This window comes from Suricata suricatta, chromosome 4 (genome assembly GCF_006229205.1).
Source record: "Suricata suricatta isolate VVHF042 chromosome 4, meerkat_22Aug2017_6uvM2_HiC, whole genome shotgun sequence".
NCBI classification, from domain to species: Eukaryota; Metazoa; Chordata; class Mammalia; order Carnivora; family Herpestidae; genus Suricata; species Suricata suricatta.
The window spans coordinates 15,351,042-15,375,421 of record NC_043703.1 but is presented as its reverse complement, the minus strand read 5'-3'; the positions used below and the strand labels follow the sequence as shown (position 1 = coordinate 15,375,421).

At 40.8% G+C, this 24,380-nt stretch overlaps 1 protein-coding gene across 1 annotated transcript in view; it reads left to right on the top strand.

Moving 5' to 3' along the window:
* Window positions 1–24,380, top strand: part of GPC6 (glypican 6) — a 1,091,050-nt gene that overhangs the window by 1,029,653 nt on the left and 37,017 nt on the right. The gene's annotated exons all lie outside the window — the stretch shown is intronic.

Genomic DNA, 24,380 nt, shown 5'->3' with positions numbered 1-24,380 from the left:
TCTCGGGTAGAGGCTGTTACGTGTCTTTCTCTTAATTTCTAGGGCGACCTGCAAGTCTTGGCATTCCTTGGCTTGTAGATGCATCGCTCCAGTCTCTGCCTCTGTCATCACATGGCCTTCTTCCTGCATGTCTGAATGAAGCTAGCTTCCTCCTCCCTGTTTGTCTCTCTTCCTTTCTTCTCATGAAGAAGTCACACTGGATTAAGAGTCTTCCCTACCACAGTTTAACTCCATCTTATTTTATTACATCTGCAAAGCCCTATTTCCAAACAAGACACATGCCTCAGCATGTCTTAATCCAGACATTAGGACATCAGACCTATGTTTTCTATTGCTGCTATTTTGTTTTGTTTTTATGGGATGATACACTGTGCTTTTTAAAAATTTTTTAATTGGAGTATAGTTAACACAGTCTTGCATTGGTTTTGGGTGTACAACATAGTGATTCCACAAATCTGTATGTTATGCTGTGCTCACGAGTGTGGCTGTCATCTGTCACCATACTACGCTATTACAGTGTCACTGACTACATTCCCTATGCTGTACCTTTCATCCTCCTGACTTATTCATTCCATAACTGGAAGCCTGTACCTCCCACTCCCCTTTACCCAATTTTCCCATCCCCCATCCCTTTTTCCTCTGGCAACCATCAGTTTGTTCTCTATATTTATGGATCTTTTTCTGCTCTTGTGTTTGTTTGCGTGTTTGTTCATTTGTTTTGGTTTTTACATTCCATGTGTAAGTGAAATCATATGGTATTTGTCTTTCTCTGTCTAGCTTATTCCAGTTAGCATGATACCTAGCTGCAAATGGCAGGAGCACATTCTTTTTTGTGGCTGAGTAATATTCTATTCTATATGTTTATCCACTCATCTATCAATAGACACTTGGGTTGCTTCTGTATCTTGGTTATTATAGATAATGCTGCAATAAACATAGCAGGGTATATATCTTTTTGAATTAGTGTTTTCACTTTCTTTGGGTAAATACTCGCTAATGGAATTATTGGATCATATAGTAGTTCTCTTCTTAATTTTTTTGAGGAATATCCATACTATTTTCCATAGTGGCAACACCAATTCACATTTCTACCAACAGTGCATGAGGGTTCCTTTTTCTCCACATTCTTGCTAACACTTTTTATTTCATGTCTTTTTGATACTAACCATTCTGACATATATAAGGCAATACCTCATTGTGGTTTTGATTTGCATGTCCATGAAGATTGGTAATGTTTTCATGTGTCTATTGGCCAGGTGTATATCTTCTTTGGAAAAATGTCTATTTAGGTCCTCTGCCCATTGCTTAATCAGGTTATTTGTGTTCTGGTGTTGAGTTGTATAAGTTCCTTATACATTTTGGATATTAACCCCTTATCAGAGCATCATTTGCAAACATCTTCTCCCTTCAGTAGGTTGCCCTTTCATTTTGTTGATTTCCTTCACTGTTCAAAAGCTTTGTATTTTGGTGTAGTCCCAATTGTTTACTTTTGCTCAACCTCTGTTTTCTTGAGCACAATTCTGGCCACAACGAGCACTCTTGTGCCCATTCATGTGCAAGCTGTTGGGGAGAGTGCGAGGATTTACTCTTAACCACACATTCCATGTCAGACTGGCTTTGCGATGTCCTATTTAACATTGATGGGTGTTCTGAAGCATCGCTTCTAACAAGGATACTGCAATATATACATCAGCATCAGCCTTTAGTGTGAGAGGTAGGACACAGGTGGAGAGGGAGGTGTAGATTCGAGGGTGTCATGGAGGGAGGAGGAGGCTAAGGATGGAAACACAAATAAGGGGAGCCTACCTAGTGAGAAGGAAATAGGAGCATCCATGGTGTGAGAAATCCCTGTAAACTTTATGTCTAACTGCTCGGTGCCCTCCACTTGGATCCAGTGTATTTTTTCTCACATCAGCCTCTTTACCCACAGAGGTGAAGAAAAAGAAGCACGATCAGTGTGATTTTCCTTTTTTCCTCTAGAATACTGTTTGTTTACATTCCATTTTATTCATTGTAGGTGAGCTGAGAGAACTAGGTGTTGCTGTTGTATCTGAGCACTTCAGAGGGGCCATTAGAAGGGTTCCTACACCCTCCTCTGAGCCTCTGTGTGGATGGCAGCCCCTCCTTCTTGTCCCATATACATAATGGCTTTGTGGGAGTCCTACTGTTTTTTGATTGGGAATAAATTAAGTGATAAAGACCAAAGCCTCTTAAACTGCATGTAGGAGAGACAAAATGAAACAACCATCCTGAACGCTCCCCTGATTTTCAAATATAACTTCTCGGTAGTATGTGCTTTGATGGAGTATGACATTCTTGACAGAGAGATTTGTGGTCAGCATAATTTGCTTTCAGAAGTTATTCAGCTAAACATCATGGCTAATGATTTCATACTAAAATAGGAAATTAAATTTTCCTTTGAGGTAATAACCAATCCACTAATATTTTTTTAAATCACCTATAGACACAAATTGACTTGACATAATTTAATAAAAATTTAAGAGTAGTTTAGGAATATGAATTAGGTGATTGGAAAGTAAGATTGTGGCCACATTGCCATTTTCTTTACTCTATGATTTATTCAGAAGTGATGAAAAAGCACCTTGTTATCAAACTTACATGAAGGTATGTGGATGGGGAATGCGTATCAAGCTAAATGAAATAAACAGAGCTAAATTTAAAAACTTCATTGGAAACATATACTCTAATACTTTTTTATTATAGTTTGATCAAGCTACCTTCTTGGGTAACAGCTGTAATTGAGATGGTTTGGGGAAGATCTAAAGAGGCCCATTAAATGGGTTCAGTTGTTCACCAAGGGGGGAGGGGACCTGGCTTATGAGAGCCAGGTGGTGTTACAAAAAGCATGCACACATCACCTATATCCCCTTCCCTTCCTCAGCTGTTGTGGTTTGGGGCAGCCATCATCCAATGTTAGCCATTGGCAAGTGCCATGGAAGCCATACCCCATCATGAGCCATAGCCTACTGTTAGTTTTCCTAATTTATAACATCATCTGCCTCCTGGTTAGTAGATGGGTCTTTTGTGGCCTAGAAAGCCCTCAGGACCCTCCTACACCTCTACCAATATGATCTTGCTAACGGAGCAAATCCAATGGCATTGGCCCCTCTCCCATTCAGCTGTTCCTATTAACCTCCCCTGCATAACACACTCCATGAAACAAATCCTCTGTGATGAATAACATGGTCCAAACCAGTGCTTCTCCAACTTCACAGTTTTTCCAAATCACCTAGGGAATCTAGGGATTGTGTTAAAAAGCAGCCCAGGAGGCTGGGGTGGGGCCGATATATTGCATTTCTGATGGGCTTCCAGGTGATCCCTGTGCTGCCAGTTCCCTTTAGTAACAAAGGTCTAGAAAATGTCCCATGTATCCCTGCCCCCCCCCAGCTTTATTCATGTTCTTCTCTCAACCTGAAATTTCCTCCCTTTCCTTTCTTCCCACAATCTTTACATCCATCCTTCAAAACCTTGCTTTAGTACCTATTTCTTGACATGTTCTAGGATGCTGCTTAACCATCACTAATACTTTTGCCTCACAACCCCTCTAGCACACAGGGGCTGGACCACCTGTTGGGCACACAGCCTGTGCTAGTTTTATCAGTAGCTGCTTTTTCATATACATATCCTACAGGCCAGATTAGATGTTTAGCCCCTTGAAAACATCCTCCACATGTCTACTCCTGGCTTTTACACCACCTGCTTTTATACCATCTACCTGCTGCGTTGTTGGAACTCTATATTCAATATGGCAAAAACAAAACTCCCTACTTCCTCCACTCTGAAAACTTAATCAACTGTACCTCCTTCTCAGAGAGCTGCACTTATTTATTTAACAGGTAATTATTTATTCAACAAATATTTGTGCCTACTATGAGCCAAGCACTAGAAATATGGTGGTAAGTGGGGCAGACATGGGTCCTCCTGATGCTTGCCTGAAGCCCCACAGAAAATTGGAGGTCCTCAGCTACCCACAATTTTAAAAGGCTGCATTGAGCACCTGGGTGGCTCAGACAGTTGAGTGTCCCACTTTGGCTCAGGTCTTGGTATCACACAGTTCGTGAGTTCGAGCCCCACGTCCCCCACATCAGGCTCTCTGCTGTCAGCACAAAGCCCACTTTGGATCCTCTGTCCCCCTCTCTCTGTCCCCACTCCCACTCGTACTCTCTCTCTCAAAAATAAATAAACATTCAAAAAGGCTGCCTTCCTGGAGACTCAGTCACCTAAGGTAGAAACTACAGACTCATCCTTCTTTTCTCCTAATTCACCACCCATATTCATCCAATTTATTATAAGTTTCTCTCTGCTCTACCACTGAACTGTGTCTCACATGTAAGCACTCCTCACTCTTCTGTGATTCTTGCCACTGCCCTAGAAATGTTCCTGTCCTTTCTAGCCCTGATGATGCCACTTGTCTACTTATCCCTCACTGGCCCTCATGGTTTCCAGCATCTTCATCTCCACTTCACACCAACCCTGGATTTGTTATTATTCTGAAATATTCATCTGATCATGACACTTCTGATCTAATAAAGATAGGTGAATCCACAATGCCTATGAAACTAAAGCATCATGTTGAAGATATCTACAGTCTAGCCTCCACTAGCCTTTGCTCAGCCTACAGGCTGCTTGCCTAATTCTCCGACTGTCAAAACATAACGATTCTTCAAATTTGAGCTCAAAGGCCACCTTTCAAGAAAACTTCCTCCCTCACAAGTAACCCTTTCCACAGCACTTCATTTGTACTTATGTTGCACACTATTTATCACATGGTCTTCGATGATTATTACTTGTATATCTGTCTGTCTTCACCTCCAGTAGGTTTTAAGACTATCTTTATCTAGCTTACTCAGTGCCTAGTAAAATTCCCTGATATCCAAGAAAAGAAGTCTCTCAACAATTTGACTTTGTTGAACTGGAGTGGTGGAATTGGACCCTTTTGTGTACTTGGTGCCCTACTCTTGGAAGGTGAATAAGAAAAAAAAAAAAGGTTAAATTATCAACATCTTTGAAACATGTAGTCTTTTTACCTTCTTACCACCTGGTGATTGAGTCTCATTTGTGCACCTGCCAGTAGAAGTCTTCTCCTTCAGAACCCGCTGCTGAAGGAGTGTTTGTCAATCTTGGCCATGTACTAGAATCACTTGGGCAGTTTTGGAAAATCTCCATGCTCAGGCTGCACCCCATGTAGACTAATTTCATCACAGTCTCTGTGGTCCAGACCTAGGCATCAAAATTTCTAAAACTCCCTAGATTATCCTGATATAAGAACCACGGTGCTAGGGAAGAGCTCGATTCCAGGCCCAGTGCCAGGGTATGGAAAAGATTTGCCGAGGCACATGGGACAATTTGAAAGGGATTCATCTGGCCCCAAATGTCTTTCTTGGTGCCTGTTGTGGCTCCTACTGTGAGCTAGAAGAATTTTCCTTTGGATTACAGCATTGTCTTCAGTAGTTCTTGTTAAAATCCATATAGAATATATGTTCCCTGGAAGGAATAATCCACTAATCCTCCAGCTATGTAGAGATTGAAATGCAAATCCTTTTTGTGGAAGATGAGGGCCTGGGAAGGAAGGTCGGGGGCACACAGACTGAGCTGCACATCGTCACAGGCAGTTCTGGGAAGTCAGAAGGCGCAGTGGGAATATCTGATCTGTCAGTAGTAGGTACTTGGGAAAGGAGAGAGAAGCACAGAAAAGGAAGTTGACACTGGGGATGGGCCTCCACCTTCCCAGGTTGGCCAAGACCTAAGAGTCCCTGAAGTTGATAAGAATTGGTCTGAAGTTTGATTTTTAAAAATTAATTAGCAGGTAGGGCGGAATGAAAAATTGTAAATCAGCAGGATGCCCAGGACCTGAGGGGAATAAATCTTCTAAGCCTCAACTCTCCAGTACTTCCTGAGCCTTGAAAGCAATACTGAAAGATTCCCAAATGAAAGTTTAGCGGCATCCAGTCAAAGCCAAAAGAAATTAAGGTTTCTTAGGAAACTAAGGTAAAGGGAACTCAGTAAAAATAAAAAGTTATGGGAAAGAGTGTGTGTATATATATATATATATGGCAACTTTTTCCCAAGCTTTCAAAACAGATACCACCTGGGGCCAGAGAACCATAGCTATCCCTCTATACTCTCCTGCCTAATGAGAATTTCTGAAAGCAAAATATGCCCAGAGTGAGTCCCCATGAGATGGTAATTTATAAAGCTGCCCCTACTCCATGCTGATACTGAAATAGACTAGTTTCCTGGTGCACCAGAGCCTTTTGTGGAAAAAACAAAGCTGTAGGAAAGAACTTGAATAATGGAAGGCTCCAGAGAGATAAGACGACATGTCTGTGTCTCTGATTGCACCTCAGATTCTCTCAACCACATCCCTCCCCGAGGAACCTACTTCCTTTTCCCCATAAACTAAGTCAAATAGTAATCATCTTTTGCTTTGAGTGGGAATATCTGCTGAATGGCCAACAGCCCAGCAGGAATGCAAATCTGTGGCTATGTCCTGGCTCTGCTTTCCCTTCTGCGACCCTAACCCACCACCCTAACTCTTTTGTTTTGGATTTAAACACATTAACTAGACATGAAACAGAAAGAGGCTATTACTTAAGGGAATTGGATCCTGGTAGCGTAGCCTCATGAATTTCCCTTATGGGTTTCAGTCAGCAGTGGATGTCTCAGAAACATTCCAGATGATTTCAAGGAGGCAAGGGCAGACTGGTAATTAAACCACATGCATCAGCAAGGCTTAGAAACAGAGAACAAAGGGCAAGGAAAGAAAACAAAACAAAGAGGCAGGAAACCAGGGTCCCGCCTTTGCAGTTTGAGGCCCTGGACATGCTTTTCTACACATCTTATCCACCCCCTGGCTGAATTCCAGAAGCTCCTGAAGTGAGGCATGCCTTTGCTTCATGCACAAAGCGATGAGGCTCAGAGAATATGGGATGAGCCAAGGTCAACCAGGTCCCAGGACTCCTTGACCCTTCCCAAGCTGGATTTGGATAGCAGAGGAGGAGGGCAGCGTGCACATGGAAGTAGCAAGAACGGGGTTGGGCTTTCCTTCAGGTTCCCAGGCTCCCCTCCACCTCAAATGCTACAACAGTGTTGGCTGGATGTCCTCTCTGTGCCCCTGCAGATCTGCTCTTCCCTCTTCTCCAGGCTGTTCTGCCTTTGAAAGAGCCAGATGACGTAGACTTTGTTTCTGAGTTCCTTTGTCTTTAGGCTTCAGTGAGGCTTGGCCAATGGGAGACAAGCACAAGAGCTCTGGGAGCGAAGTGAGACCCCAATATTCATGCTCAAGGCTTCCTCCCTGTGGAGCTGCTCAGACTGGCTGAGCACCTCAGCTCACGGTGACTGTTCCACTCAGCCTGCCTCCCCACAACTCTCTCCCCTCCTCCATACTTCAGTCCTTTAGGCCTAGGGGCGGGGACTCTGCCTCATCAGTGCTAACCTTGGGTTCTGCGCTATTTCTTATGTTTGCCCAACACCCTGCTCACACCTTTTTATTAAGTCCCTTACTGAATCATCTTCAAGTCACCCAAGTTGAGTTGTATTGGCTACATCCTTCCAAGACCCAACTGATATAGCCTTCAAGTTCAGAGAGACCTGTTATGAGTTGTATCTTCATTGTTTCAATGTGGGGCCATCCTCTGGCTGGCTAAGCTACTGAGGCATCAACCTTAAATGTGGAATGTCTGGAAATGCCACTACCAGAAATGGCTACCAGAGAGTCTGAGGCACTGGAAGAATCTGCTTGGTACCCAGAGACCATGTGACCCTTAGCTGAGGGAAATGAAAATTCTTTTCTCTTGGTCTACAGTCGGCATACAGCTCCTGAGGACTAATAGTCTCCGCAGCATGTGATGAGCGGATCCGTAGTAATGTGGGTCACAGAGGGATCCCCTTCCTTCTGATAAGGGGAGAAAAGGAAGTGGATATAATTTATCTGGAAAGAAAATGAGGTAGAAATGAATTTACCTCTGTGAGCCACCTTCCATCACAAAATGTGACCCTCTTCCCTCTGAGCCACGCAGCAGTGGGAATGTGCCGCGTCTAGCATCAAAGCTCAGAAGCCACCCATAAGCAAAAATTAGCGTGGCTTTCTTTGCATTCATTTCCTGGAAACGCTTTTCATCACTTAATCCAAAACCTAATTTTTTTGGAATTTAATGTTTAACAAATCATGAGTGTTTGATGTAATGTGAGATTACTTTATCCTCCCTCATCCCCAGACCCTCATGAAAATGAGATGCTGCACCTCATTTGGGGATTTGGGAGAGAAAATAAAACAATCTAGATCTAGGTCAGCAGAAAGTCTGTTTGTTCAGTGTAAGTAGGGCTCTCCACTAATTAACACTTTCCTGAAAAAAAAAAAGTGAAAGGCGTGTGTAAGGAACATATATATCCCTCTTTCCATGGCACCATTTCAGATTCAGTAAACTGGCACTTACCCCTTCGGAATGGAATAGTAATCGCACATGCTGAAATTAAAATTCTAGGAAGCTGCAAAGGCTGAAAATTCAGCCAGTCACCTGATGCAACTAATTAAATATACTGGACTATTAATTGGCATTTACTAAATTATGAAACTGAAGCTTTAACTTTACTATCTTTGCTTCAAGAATTAAAATATCATGGAAAGACAAAGGTAACAAAGATGTCAGCTTGGTTACTCTTCCAGAAAATGGGATACAGACCTTTATGCAGCTCCTGTAATTGGTCCAGTGATCCCAAAGAAAGAATGCCACCTCCAAGAGAAGAAAATATGTTTTCTTTCCTCCTTAATTGCCCAGACACTCTGGCCATATAAGAATGGACATGAAAAGCAAACAAATTTGCGCCCATGGCCATGTGTGCTTTTTAAAGGCAATATAGTGGTTTTTTGCAGTATCATAACAATGGATTGTCTCTGCCAGATGTTTGGCTTCTGAGGCATCCTGTAGAGAATAACATATTCAAAGCCTGTTTCTTCCCCACATAATCATTTGTTCACATTTTTGCCCTGCATAGAATGAGCAAGTTCTGACGGACTTCACATCAGTCATTATATAAGATCTTTTCTAAAAAATTATTAGACTTTCTCCATAATCCAATAGTCAACCGAAAAAAATATTTAGTGAGCATCTACCATGTGTTCAACACTCAGCTAACTGCCAAAAGATACCAAAATGTACAAGATATTGTTCCTTACCAGGGGCATAAAGATGTTTTATAGATGCAACGCATCTCCAAATGAAACAATAAACAAGCCAAATGCACGAAATACTGGTAAAATAAAATGCTCATTTGTGTGATAGGATGATCAAAGTAAATTTTACTCTGAGATTGTCTTCCAGCTCCAAAACTCTCCAATTCAATGCGCAGCACAAATAATAGCAAAGGAATTTAACTAAAGGTTCTGGAAGGTGTATTTTAATCAGGAGCACGTCCCTAGCATCGTGCCTGGTACTCAGTAAGCTCTGGGCAAGTGCTGAAGGAATAAATAAGTACATGAGCACAAAACATAAAGAACGTAGGAAGTGATATGATTTGGCATTATCCAGGAAGGCTTTAGGGCAGAGACTGCTCTCAAACCGAACCATAAAGCAGAGATTGCAAACAATCATCCCTCAAGATAAACCCAGCTGTACAGATGTGTTCCATTTAGCCGACACAGTGGTGGTGGGGGTGGTGATGGTGGCGAACATGATGATGATGATTATGATGATGATGATTGTGATGATAGAGGTGATGAAAAGGAAGGAGGTGGAGAGATAATTTAAAAGTAAAGAGAATCTACATTCAAATCCATATATTTCTGTTGTAAAATAAGGTCTGCCTCTCCAGGTCCCTGTGTCCATGTGGCGTGATACCTCCTTTTCTCAGAGTATTGTCCTCCCACTTTGCCCCATGCCCCATCCTCTGTCCCAAGTGTCTCTCAAACCCAGGCCAGATGTCAGTCACCTTTTATTTCCATGCATGTACTATTGCTTTCTTATGTAAGAGAAATACTTCTCTAAACACGTACTATCTAAAATGCAATAATGATAGTCCAAGAGAGACTTGCATTTCAAGGAAAATTTGAGAGAGTATTTCATGGAAAAATAAAGGAATTTCTATGCCATCAATATTAATCTGAATGTGCCTATTCAGAAAAGAAGTTACCTCCTTATTATATCAAGGCCACCTCCTCAGTGTGACCTTCCATAAACATCCTACTAAAACCACAGTCCATCTCCTCACCCCCCTCCATGCAGACTTCCAACCCTTTTCCCCACTTTACTTTTTCCCCTTAGTACTTATACCTGCCTGATATATATGTCACTGATTTATCTCTTGATTGGTAGAACTCTCCAGTGAAAATGTAGGCTACGCAAAGGGAGGAATTTTTGTATTGTTTTTGTTGTTGTTGTTCACAACTACAAATCTTGTACCTAGGGCAGTGCCAGGAACATAGTAGATGCTGAATGAATGAATGAATGAATGACAAATGAACAAATTCAGTCCACTTCTCCAATTTTTTCCTTTGCATGATTTCTACCTTAAAGGATGAAGAAACTGTGGATAGGCAGAGAGAGATGTCTCTCCCACCGGAGGAACATTACTTCTTGGCAATAACATGGGCAAAGGCTTAAGCTGGAAGGGAACAAGCACTTAGAGAGGAAGACAGGCTCTGTAAGAAGTACAGTCTAATTAAAAAAAAATGTATCATGGAGTTGCCACCTAAACATCCATGATAGGTGTGAACAATGAGGCATTGCCTGATACCACTTATCATCAGTCCAGATCATTGCCCACTCCAGACTGGCTTTCCCAGCATATAACTGATACATTCTTCTGGATCCCACTTGGGCTGTTCTACCAACCTTCAACACTCCAGAAGAGAAGCTAACCTGCTCGCTGTAGGCTCTGCAGCATCTGCTGATATCTGCCCAGTTCTCTGACCAAAAATCCTGCCTTTTCAACATTCACCCTTAGTCTTCCAGTCACACCAAACTACTTTTCAAAGGCTAAGTGGGCTTAGTCCACATGAGCCTTCAAACATGGAACTGTTCCATCTGATGAGGAGGCCTGGACTGCCTCATTCTACTATTCTTCAAGAGCCAGCCCACGTAGCCACATATGAACTCCTCTCTTGGGTTCTCTCCATGGCCCCATTGGTGCTGGCAGACCCGGGACCTTCTTTACCTCTCTACATCTGCTACTTCTTTGGCAATGCTCACCATCAAAGCAACTTGTATCACCTGTATGACATGGTGTGAGTACACCATGTGAAGAATCCTTTAGTTAAAGGGACCTGTAGCCCCCTCAGACAGGTGTATACACCAGGCCTCGAGCATGCCACCCTTGCTCTTGGGACCCTCCCCGGAAATTCATTAGTTTTCTGCTTAAGTGGGTACTACCATGTGTCCCCTTGCATGGATCATGAATCAACACCCCTCAGCCCCTTTTGATGGAGTTTAAGTACTTTGACCTTTTACCAGTAGCCTTCAGTTCAAAGTTCCTTGAATGTAGGTACAATGTCCTTTTCCTCTTTGTAGTGCTTCTCAAGCAGAGAAGGTCCTTCATACACATTTGTTGACTAAACGCATGGGCACACACAGTGATACAGCCATGCCTTTTGCCCTGTAAGAGGAAGGACCATGAATTAAGTTATGGCAGTAGTACTGCATATTCAAACAATTAAGCTAACAAAAAAGTAGAGAATACATATATTTTTAATTACTGCAATAACACTCATTGAACCCTGACTTACAGTCTTAGAAGTGAAAACTCATTGGACCCTGGTTTACAGTCTTAGAAGTGAAGACTTATTGGATGCTGACTTCTCTCTTAGTAGATGTAAAAAGCTAGTTTAAATCTGAAAATTGAAAGATCTTTTAGAAAAAGAAAACACAGTCAAAGTCATCAAAGTCAAGGGGCTAAATGTGCCCTGGTGATATCACCTAGTCTACTCCTTAGCACTGCAGGTCTCAGTTTTCTGGTTTCTGAATGAGTGGGTGGCATGTGTTGGAGGTGCAGTGGGGAGAGAACTCATTAGAAATGCAGATATCCAGGCTGTGGCTCTAGTGGTTGAGTCAGTACATACAGCACTCTGAGCAAGCATCGGGTACAGGTGATCCCAACACCACATAGACTCCACCATTTTTGATTACCCTATTCTTTCAAAGACCACAGGGTGTTTACCTAATTTCCCAGAATATTCATTACATTTTCCTAAAATCCTTTTCTATATCATATTTTAGTGAGCCTGTGTCTTATGACTCTGTCTTCAGGAAAGACTCTTTAAAAAAAAAAAAACTATCAAACAGAAGCGAAAAGGCTTCTCAGCCTCTGGTGGAGAAGGTCACTCCCTCAGACCAACATCAAGCTCCTTCGAAGTCTGGACTTTGCTCTCAACTATATAGATAATGAAGAAGGGGGACTTCGTGGCACACCTCATTCAGGCACTATCATAAAAAACACCCCACTTTCAACTGTCTTGGGGGAAACCATGAAAAGCCCTACCTACTCGAAAAGGAAATAAACTGAAATTGGGTTGAGCCTTTTTGAATGTCTATAAAAAAGACATTAACATGTCTGTCAAAGACATTTGCTTTGACTTGAAGAAAGTTGGTTTTCCACATAGAAAATAATTTGAAGTAAGGAAATGAAAACTGTTTTCAGAAGGCTATTTAATTTTCCCTTTATTGTAGTAAAAAGAATGAAGAGAATGGAGCACGTTGGAATTTGTGATTTATGGATCACGGTGGCATATTATAAAAATTCAGAAATAGCCCCTAATGAGAAAATACCAAAATCAAATCGGTGAATCTTATTAATTTGGGTGAAAAACTGAAGAAGTTAAGGTTCTGTCCCTCTTAGCAAAGACTCGGAGTGCCTGAGTGATAGTGCTGTGTGGGTCCCAAGGCTCTGGGGATAAAGCAGAACTCTGCAAATAAAGGACAGAAAAGTAACCTAAGATTGAGGCTAACTCAACACAATCACCATCATAATTATTTACATTCAGAGGTCCTTTGGCTAAGATTCTTCGATAGAGGTGGTGGGCGGGGAGAGATGAAGGGTTATTCTCTAAGTACTACTGCTTAGCTACCAAATCCATTAACAGATAGCCCCTGGCATTTTATCTTTAAGATTCCAGTGTGCCTCCTGTACTGTTTTTATACTTATCTGCAATAAAAAGGCAATTCCTCTGAGTGCTTGGGATTTGGCTGAATCAGATTTACCGTCTGGCTTCCCAACCTTATTCCCAAGTACGGTGTAATAGGAAAAGGCAAAGCTCTCTCTCAAGTCTCCATGGATTCCTGTGGCAGGGTGGTGAAAATTTTGTTTTCTTTACTACTTTCCATTTCATAAGAGAAATTGTTCTCAAGGAGAGGATTTCAAATGCAATGTTGTTAGATACAGACCATTAAATATGTAGGGCTGGATTTCCAACCTATATATGTAGCCCTATGGGGAAATTCTCCCTTTGTCACAGAAACCCATGGGACAAGCTGGTCCATGCAGCTCTATGAATAAAAAATCCAGAACAAGAACGCTTTTCCCATTTTAAAGCCAAGAGGAGTTTTTAAGACTTTTTTTTCACACTTGTGTATTGGAGGAATGGCCTAGATTTTATGGTGTTGTGCATCTAGGATGATCTTCGCACCATCTGAAAATTATTTTTTCTGCTGATGGTTAAGATAGCTGATAGATAGGTAGATAGATACATTCAAGTTCCTTTTCTGTCTTTGGACCTCCTAGAGGAGTCGAAAATATTAGATTGAAAAATGTGGAGTCTTGCATTTGTTTGGAGGGCTACTGTAATCATGGACATTGTTTTAAAAGGCCTAGAAAATTAGGAAATTACTTGCAGGGTTGCTCAACCAAGGCAGTATTAGAAAAGACTGATCATTAGGAAATTTTTGGAGGGCAGCTAAAATCATAGTGGTGTGGGTGAAGGTCTAGAAAATTCTTATGGGCTAATAATTTGAGGTGAGTACAAAGATTTTACAGAGTGCTGTGCACCCTCCTCCAATATATATTCCATTCTTTTTAATTTTTTTTCAACTTCATATATAGTTTATTGTCAAATTGGCTTCCATATAACACTCAGTGCTCTTCCCCACAAGTGCTCTCCTCCATGACCATCACTCCCCTTCCCCCTCTCCCACTTCAGCCCTCAGTTCATTTGCAGTATTCAAGAGTCTCTCATGATTTGCCTCCCTCCCTCTGCATAACTTTTTCCCCCTTCCTCTGCCCATGGTCCTCTGTTAGGTTTCTCCTATGAGTGAAAACATATGGTACTATCCTTCTCCACCTGACTTATTTCGCTTAGCATGACACCCTCAAGGTCCATCCACTTTGCTATAAATGGCCAGATTTCATTCTTTCTCATTGCCATGTAGTACTCCATTGTATATATAAACCACATCTTCTTGATGGACATTTAGGCTCTTTACATGATTTGGCTATTGTTAAAAGTACCCCTACAAACATTGGCGTACATGTGTCCCTATGCATCAGCACTTCTGTATCCCTTGAGTAAATCCCCAGCAGTGCTATTGCTAGGTCATAGGGGAGTTCTACTGATAGTTTTTTGAGGAACCTCCACCCTGTTTTCCAGAGCGGCAGTACCAGTTTACATTCCCACCAACAGTGTAGGAGGGTGCCTGTTTCTCTACATCCTCGCCAGCATCTATAGTTTCTTGCTTTGTTCATTTTAGCCACTCTGACTGGCGTGAGGTGGTATCTCAGTGTGGTTTTGATTTGTAGTTTCCTGATGATGAGTGATGCTAAACATCGTTTCACGTGTTTGTTGGCCATCTGGATGTCCTCTTTGGAGAAGTGTCTATTCATGTCTTCTGCTCATTTCTTCACTGGATTATTCATTTTTTGGGGTGTGGAGTTTGCTGAGTTTGGTGGATTTTGGATACTAGCCCTTTATCTGGTATGTCATTCGCAACCATCTTTTCCCATTCCATCGGTTGCCTTTTAGTTTTCTTGATTATTTCCTTTGCAGTACAGAAGCTTTTTATCTTGATGAGGTCCCAATAGTTTATTTTGGTTCTTGATTCCCTTGCCTTTGGGGATGTGTCGAGTAGGAAATTGCTGCAGTTGAGGTCAAGGAGGGTGTTTCCTGCTTTCTCCTGAAAGGTTTTGATGGTTTCCTGTCTCACATTCAGGTCCTTCATCCATTTTGAGTTTATTTTTGTGTATGGTGTAAGAACGTGGTCTAGTTTCATTCTTCTGCATGTTGCTGTCCAGTTCTCCCAGCATCATCTGTTAAAGATGCTGTTTTTTTTTCTATTGGATACTCTTTCCTGCTGTCAAAGATTAATTGGTCATACATTTGTGGGTCCAGTTCTGGGTTCTCTATGCTATTCCATTGGTCTATGTGTCTGTTTTTGTGCCAATCCCATACTGTCTTGATGATGACAGCTTTATAGTAGAGGCTAAAGTCTGGGATTGTGATGCCTCCCGTTCTGGTTTTCTTCTTCAATATTACTTTGGCTATTCAGGGGTTTTTGTGGTTCCATATGAATTTTAGAATAGTTTGTTCTAGCTTTGTGAAGAATGCTGGTGCAATTTTGATTGGGATTGTATTGAATGTGTAGATTGCTTTGGGTAATAATGACATTTTAACAATGTTTATTCTTCCAATCCATAAGCATGGAGTGTTTTTCCATTTCTTAGTATCTTCTTCAATTTCTTTCATAAGTTTTCTATAGTTTTCATCGTACTGGTCTTTTACATCCTTGGTTAGGTTTATTCCTAGGTATTTTATGGTTTTTGTGCAATTGTGAATGGGATCAGTTTCTTGATTTCTCTTTCTGTTGCTTCATTATTGATGTATAAGAATGCAACCGATTTCTGCATGTTGATTTGTACCCTGCGACTTTGCTGAATTTATTGAACAGTTCTAGAAGGCTTCTGGTGGAGTCAGTCGGGTTTTCCATGTAGAGTATCATGTCATCTGCAAAAAGTGAAAGTTTGACTTTATCTTTGCTGATTCTGATGCCTTTTATTTCCTTTTGTTGTCTGATTGCTGATGCTGGGACTTCCAGTACTGTGTTAAACAACAGTGGTGAGAGTGGACATCCCTGTTGTGTTCCTGATCTCAGGGGGGAAGCTCTCAGTTTTTCCCCATTCAGGATATTAGCTGTGGGCTTTTCACAAATGACTTTTATAATGTTTAAGTAAGTTCCTTCTATCCCAGCTTTCTCGAGGGTTTTTATTAAGAAAGGATGCTGTATTTTATCAAATACTTTTTCTGCATCTATCCATAGGATAGAAAGAGTTTTTACCCTTTCTTTTGTTAACGTGATGTATCACATTGATGGATTTGTGAATATTGAACCAGCCCTGTAACCCAGAAATGAATCCCACTTGATCATGATGGATAATTCTTTTTATATGCTGTTGAATTCGATTTGCTATATCTTGTTGAGTATTTTTGCATCTGTATTCATTAAGGATATTAGCCTGTAGTTCTCTTTTTTGTTTCGTCTCTGGTTTGGGTATCAAAATGATGCTTGCTTCATAGAATGGGTTCAGAAGGTTTCCTTCTATTTCTATTTTTTGGAATAGCTTGAGAAGAATGGGTATTAGCTCTGCTTTAAATGTCTGGTAGAATTCCCCTGGGAAGCCATCTGGCCCTGGGCTCTTATTCATTGGGAGATTTTTGATAACTGATTTGATTTCTTTACTGGTTATGGGTCTGCTCATGTTTTCGATATCCTCCCATTTGAATTTTGATAGTGCATATATGTTTAGGAATTTGATCATTTCTTCTAGATTGTCCAGTTTGTTGGCATATAGTTTTTCATAGTACTCTCTAACAAATGCTTATATTTCTAAGGGATTGGTTGTAATAGATCCATTTTCATTCATGATTTTGTCTATGTGGGTGTTCTCTCTTTTCTTTCTAAGGAGCCTGGCTAGAGGTTTATCAGTTTTGTTTATTTTTTCAAAAAAGCAATTCTTGGTTTCATTGATCTGCTCAACTGTTTTTTTTTATTCTATATTGTTTATTTCTGCCCTGATCTTTATTATCTCTCTTCTTCTGCTGGGTTTGGGGTTCTCTTGCTCCTCCCCTCCTGGTTCCTTTAGGTGCTCTGTTAGATTTTGATTTTGCACTTTTTCTAGTTTATTGAAATAGGCCTGGATTGCAATATACCTTCCTCTTCAGACTACATTTTCTGCATCCCAGAGAGTTTGGATTGTTGTATTTTCATTTTCATTTGTTTCTATATGTTTTTAATTTCTTCTCTAATTGCCAGATTGGCCCAATCATTCTTTAGTAGGGTAGTTTTTAACCTCCACATTTTTGGATGTTTTCTAGACTTTTTCCTGTGATTGATTTCAAGTTTCATAGCATTGTGATCTGAAAGTGTGCATGGTATGATCTCAGTTCGTATATATCTATGGAGGGCTGCTTTATGACCCAGGATGTGATCTATCTTGGAGAATGTGCCATGCACACTTGAGAAGAAAGTGAATTTCCTAGCTTCAGGATGCATAGTTCTAAATATATCTATCAATTCCATGTTTTCCAATGTGTCATTCAAGTCCATTGTTTCTTTAGTGATTTTTCTGTCTGGTTAATCTATCCATTGTTGTAAGTGGAGTATTAAAGTCTCCTGCAATTGGCACATTCTTATCAATAAGATTGTTTCTGTTTGTGATTAATTGTTTAATGTATTTGGGTGCTCCCGAATTTGGCGCATAGATGTATATAATTGTTAGCTCTTCCTGATGGAGAGACCCTGTAATTATTACATAATGTCCTTCTCCATCTTTAGTTACTGCCTTTACTTTAAAGTCCAGTTTGTCTGATATAAGTATGGCTACTCCAGCTTTCTTTTGACTTCCATTCGCATGATAAATATTTCTCCATCCCCTTACTTTCAATCTGAAGGTGTCTTCAGGTCTAAAATGAGTCTCTTGTAGACAGCAAATAGATGGATTTTGTTTTTTTATCCATTCTGCAACCCTGTGTCGTTTGGTTGGAGCATTCAGTCCATTTACCTTCAGTGTTATTATTGAAAATTTTGGGTTTGGATTCATTGTGTTCTCTGTAGAGTTCATATTTGTAGTAGTATCTCTGGTACCTTGTATTTCTTGCAACATTTTCCTCATAGAGTTCCTCTTAGGATTTCTTGTAGGGCTGGTTTTGTGGTGATGAATTCTCTCAGTTTTTGTTTATTTGGGAACACCTTTATCTCTCTTTCTATTTTGAATGACAGGCTCGCTGGATAAAGGATTCGTGGCTGCATATTTTTTCTGTTCATCACATTGAAAATTTTCCCGCCATTCCTTCCTGGCCTGCCAAGTTTCATTAGATAGGTCTGTAACTACTCTGATAGGTTTCCCTTTGCATGTTAGGGCCCTTTTATCCTTAGCTGCTTTCATAATTCTCTCTTTATCTTTATATTTTGCCAGTTTCACTATGATGTGTCATGCCAAAAGATGATTCAAATTACGTCTTAAGGAGGTTCTTTGTGCCTCTTGGATTTCAATGTCTGTTTCTTTCCCCAGGTTCGGAAAGTTCTCTGCTGTAATTTGATCAAGCACCCGTTCAGGACTTTTTTCTCTTTCTTCTTCTTCTTCAGGAATTCCTATGATACAGATATTGTTCCAACTGGTTGTATCACTCAGGTCTCAAATTCTCCTTTTGTGCCCTGTATCAATTTCTCTCTTTTTCTTGGCTTCCTCTTTTGCTGTAACTGTGTCTTCTAATTCACTTTTTCTCCTCTCTGCCTATTCAATCCATGCAGCGGCTGCCTCCATTTCCTTATGCACCTCATTTATAGCGTTTTTTAACTCAACACAGCTTTTTTTAAGGTCCCTAGTCTTTGTATCAATAGCTTCTCTGATGCTTTTTTCAAGTGCTGCAATTAATTTTATGACAGTTGTTCTAAATTCTTGTTCAGTTATGTTGCTTAAATCTGTTTTGAGCAGTTCTGTGGCTGTGACCTCTTTCAGGAATTTATTTAGAGGAGGGTTCTTTCGTTTTGTCATTTTGGCTAGCTTTCTGTCTCTTGTCAGTTTTTAGAGCTCGTTATGCACCGTGCACCTGTTGGTATTGCTCTATTAAAGGAGGCTCATTGAATGTCCAGGGCCTGTCGTTGCAGGAAGTGTTCTTTTAATGGGGTCTCTCAGTTTATCTTGTTGTGCCTTTGATTATTTTATTTCCCTACTCAGCGATATTTGGGACTCTCCACCATGTATACTTCAGCTTGTTTCTTGAGGTAGCCTTGAGAAGGAAAACAGAGAAGCACACAGGTACAAAAGAATGCAAACGCACAAATCAAACAAACAAGCAAATCCAAAGGGAAAAAAAAGAAAATAAAAAGAAATGAGAGGAAAAGAAAAGAAAAGAAGAGGAGAGAAGAAAGAAAAAAGGGGGGCAGAGATCACAAAAGACAATGGACCATCTAAAAGCATATAACCAGCTGAGGGGAGAGATAAGAATGAGAGAAGGGAGAATATTATCTGGATGGCAAGAGAAAAAAAAGAGGAAGAAAAGAAAAAGGAAAAAAGAGAATTAAAAAATTTTTAAATTAAAAAAAAAAAAAAGCAGCTCTCCCTCACGGATGGGCATGGTTTGCTGTAGGTAGGTCTCAGGGGCTGCTCTCCAAGGCCCTGCCTTAGTGGTTGTGGGGAGAAGAATGGCAGTGCCCCAAGCTCTGCTCAAACCAAACATTGCAAGCCGCTCTTTTGAGTCCCATCTCCCTGTGCCGAGGGCGAGCCAAGTTGTATTTTCCAAGCTCCATCTCGCTTTAAAATCCTAGCCCATGCACTTTAATACTACCGCCCGAGATGAGATGTACTTGTGCTGGAGGCGGGCTTTTTAGCCAGGATTTCGTACGGGGAGGGGACTGTTTGTCTTGGCGGTGCCTGGGATTGGCATTGCCACCGCCGGAGATGAGATGCGTTCCTGCTGATGGCCAGCCTCCCACCCACGATCGCGCAGGGGGAGGGGGCTGTTTTTTTCCAGTGCCATCTGGAGTTGGTGAAGATGCCACCGAGTTCAAGAAAGAATTCGCTGGCTGTATGGGATGGGTTTCTCTCCCCGAGCCCAGCAGTTATATGTGGGGTGACAATTTCTCTCTCTGTCCTAGGCTAAGTTCTTTATCTCTTCTCTAGAGACAGTACCATGAGCGTTTTCAGTCTTTCTTTCTCTTCCCCTTATTTCTCCAGGGCTCCGTACACTTTCCTTGGTTGGGCTGGGGCTCCCACCCCCTCCAGGGCTCGGCCTGTTTTTTAATTTCCCCAGTTCACACTCACTCACTCAGGCATCTTTGAGGTTGTCTTCTTTCTGGAGCCTTTGTGTTCTCCTCTCACTCTTGCAGAGTATGGACGCTTCAGTCGTTCTCAGCTTGATGGATGCAGGCAGGCGAAGATTACAGAGCTCCCTACTTCTCCGCCATCTTGCCTTTCCTCCTCTTCCCTTTCTTTTTAAAGTTCCATCGTTTTTCAAATGAGTGAGATTTACCAACAGTCCACACAGCTTTTAAGAAGCATTAAAACATTCCAGCTGGTCAGCTCTATTGTATGGCCTGAAGTTTTAGGACACAGGCTCTGGAGCCCTACTGTCAAGATTCAAAACCAGCCCTTCTACTTGCTATGCGGTTGAAGCCAAGTGATTGAATGTCTCACAGCCTCAGTTTCCTCATTGTTCAAGTGGGGTCATGAGGACCATGCAATGAGGTATGCATGATGGGTTTAAGGGAGTGCCTGCCATAGAGATGACATCTCAGTGAGTGAAAAGGTCACAACATAAATGAAAAGTTCACTGCACTTCTCAGTCATCACGCTGTAAAGTGAAGGCACCAATGGCTACCTTTCCACATTTTTGTGCAAATTGGAGGTAATACGGATATTATTGCTGGGTATCTAATAGGTATGGCAGCCATCAGTATGATCAGTGCTTGTTATCAGCATCTGTCTCACCTCCTGGTTGTATAGATCAGTAAAACCCCACCAGACTACAGCTTCCTGAGGACCAGCAGGGCAGATCTGTGGGTGTCACACAGGGCCCCACATTTAGAAGGGCCCTCACTTGATTTAATGCTCTGCTACTGCCCAGGTTAAAATTCTTAGTTTTTTAACAAGAAGCCCCACATTTTTATTTTGCATCATGTTCTGCAAATTATGTGGCACAGTTTCTTACTGAGTTTGGTAAGCCTGGTCTACAAGGCACAGTTCCTTATATATACGTGGTAAGTTTGCGTTAAGTAGCTGTGACTTGAACGACATGGCCACCAATAAATAACTGATCATGAATTTATTTATTTGAGGCCTGCTTTCAGAAATCATGGCTCTTCCTGAGTTTAAATCTCTGTGGACAGGCCTTGGGCCAATCACAAGAATCCTGCTTACAATATTCATTTAAAGCAAATTCTGGAAATGTAGAACTAGACTGAGCATTTGCAGGACCTAAGTTCCTAACTTGAGACAGGAGGATTCATTAAATTTAAGGAATTAATTTGTGGAGCAAGTAAAAAGGTGGAAAAAGTGTGAGCAAAATCACTTGAGAAAAGCTAGTTACTAATGTTTTTAATATTGGCACAGTTAGCAACTGACTTTAAATACTTTCTTGATCAACATAAAAAGGCATTTCAAGGGAAAGGAAATAAATTATAATGCCATTAACCACCACACATAGAAGTACCTGGTGTAAAAGAAAATTCTTTGTAACTACATTTTACTGTTCTGGATCTAACCTTTTTTTTATAGAAATAAAGAATCAAATACTATACTTGATTTCATTTTGGAATATTAATAGGATTAATATAGCTTTGAATTTTCCTTTGACTCATTAAGCTAGAAATTTAAGGTACCAAAAATATATACTTTTGCTTCAACATAGGCAGAAATGGGTAACTGTAGAAAAGATTTTTTTCTAATTTCTGTGAAAGGTAACAGAGCAAAAGGACATATTGGGAGAAATTTGAACCGATTTTCATTCATAATTTAGTATATATATAAACATATGTCCATATTTGTCATATAGCTTTACTTATCAAAAAATATCTTGAAACTTATACAGTCACAGAAAGTACCAATAACATAAAATTTCACATCCCCCTTTTAGAACTATGGCCTTAACATTTTGTAGGGAAATAAAGCTTTGGTTAACCTTGGCTCTGGCAGACCTCATTAAAATAACAGCCTGTCAGTTTCAAGTTTAAAATAACAGGGTTGTCAGTTTTATATGTAGTGGAACAATCTACAATTTTATTTTCTGGGAAGCCTGTGGGAAGTGCCGGAAGGAGAGGAAAGATTGGACAACACTGCCATCTGGTGGCTACGGTAGAAGACTGTCTCTAACTGCCCACAGGGAAGGGTGGACTTTGAAGGAAAAGGTGGAATGATTCTGGGCTGCCTTGAACTTAATTTCTTCTGTATCAACTTTTTGACAGGCTTTTGTCTTTAAAATGCATGTGCATTTCCAAAGCCAGTATGCAACTTATAACTCAAAATTACAGTAAATCAATAAGGTACTCTCTGCTCTTTGGTAACCTATGGTTTTTGCATTATCAATGGCTTGATGCAATTAATTTTCAAGAGTGTAAATCTTGTGAAAAGAAGAGAGGGGGAACCCTTTAAGATTTTTTATGGGTATCTTGGAAGAAATTGTTCAAACTTTTCATATATGATTTGTGTACTTTTCTACTTCAGTGAAATAAACATAAGCCGAGAAATCTTTGTGACGTTGGCAGACATCACAAAGCTGAATGCAACATATTCCCATTTACATAAATGGAAACAACTCTGGGGATATGCTGGATCTCAGCCACACTTCAAATATAACCTAATTTCAGTTCAGTTCTTTCCTGATGCATTTTGGGCAATTGATTAAGGAGAGGCAGTGAACAATGGGAGAATGGCATCAAAAAAAAAAAAAAGAGAGAGAGAGAGAGAGAGAGAGACATGCAAACGAACTCTGCTGACCTGATGTGCAACCTACCCCAAAATTTCAGGATGTGCAGAATGCTCTAATGTTAAGCAAATGGCATGTCTTCAACTCATTCAAAAAATTCAGCCCCTCTTACATCACTGGTCCCCACTCCAGATCAGCTCAGGAAGGACCTTCGACCTGCATTCTAGCCACCAATCACACATGGCTATTGAGCACTCGAAATGTGCTATAGACAGAACTGACATGTGCTATAAGAGTAGAAACCACACTAGATTCTGAGACCTGTGCCATCCAATATGGCAGCCACTAGTCACGTGTGGCCACTGAGCACTGCAGATAACGGTAGATTGAATCGAGGTGCGCTCTAACTGTACAATACACACCTAACATTGAAAGACGAGTACCAAAAAAGGATTTAAAATTAAATATTTTTCATATTTATTAATGTTGAAATAATATTTTGGATATATAGGTTAAACAGAAAATACTATTAAAATTAACTTATTATCCCTTTTTTTAATGTGGCTACTAGAAAATTTTAAATTACATACATAGTTCACACTTGCGACTGGTATGCTATTTCTAGCAGTGATTGCTGCTTTAGACTCTCATTTCTTTCTGGACCAGAAAGGCCATTCTGCCATTTTACAAGGTTGTTCCTCTCCCACTAGAGCTAAAAGGGGGGAGCTCTGACATCCTTGCTGCTTGTAGGAGACTAAGAGTATCTATTTAGGTTATTGGATGCTTAAGATATAAAGGTGAAAGTCAAGTACAATTATATCATGGAGTTTAATCATAAGAGGAGTAAATGGCACCCCTCATTGATGCTCCATGGGGTAAATTGGATCTTTAAGGTAACCAGATGGCTCCCAGGAAAAGGTAATTTACCTCACAGGGATAAGAACTTGGTTTCCAAGAAAGAGTGCACTTTAGTCACCCTATGCCATCTGTCCCCATGGCGCTATTTCCATGCATTAAGAACTTCCAGCTCCAAGTGCCCGAGCAATATATAAACTTGCTCGGCTTTATTAAATCTTTAAGAGGATAGTTGGGGAGGTGGTATTTTCTCCACTTTGAAACCAGTTTGTAGGGAAATTCTATGACTTTGCCAAAGTGACAGTTAAAGCAAATGTCCCTCCATGCCCTGGGCACCTCTCTCCCCAACTGAAAAGCCTTTATATCTCTGAGCTTTTGCCACTCAGGGTCCTTCGGCCAAAACCAGCTCTTTACCATGCTTCTACCTGCAAAATGCTATCCATCCCGTAAGCTGCCTTTCAACTGCCACCTCTTCCTTGGAGCTTCCCTTGATCCCTCCATCTACTCAACAATAAAATCTTGATCTTACTCTGCCATACAGCCCATAAACATATGAGCGATTTACTATGCTTATTTATGTGTAAATTTCCTCTCCTTACTGTGTAGAATGTTCCTTGAAGGCAGGACCATTTTATATCTATCACTGTGTGCCTAGCACATTGTGGAC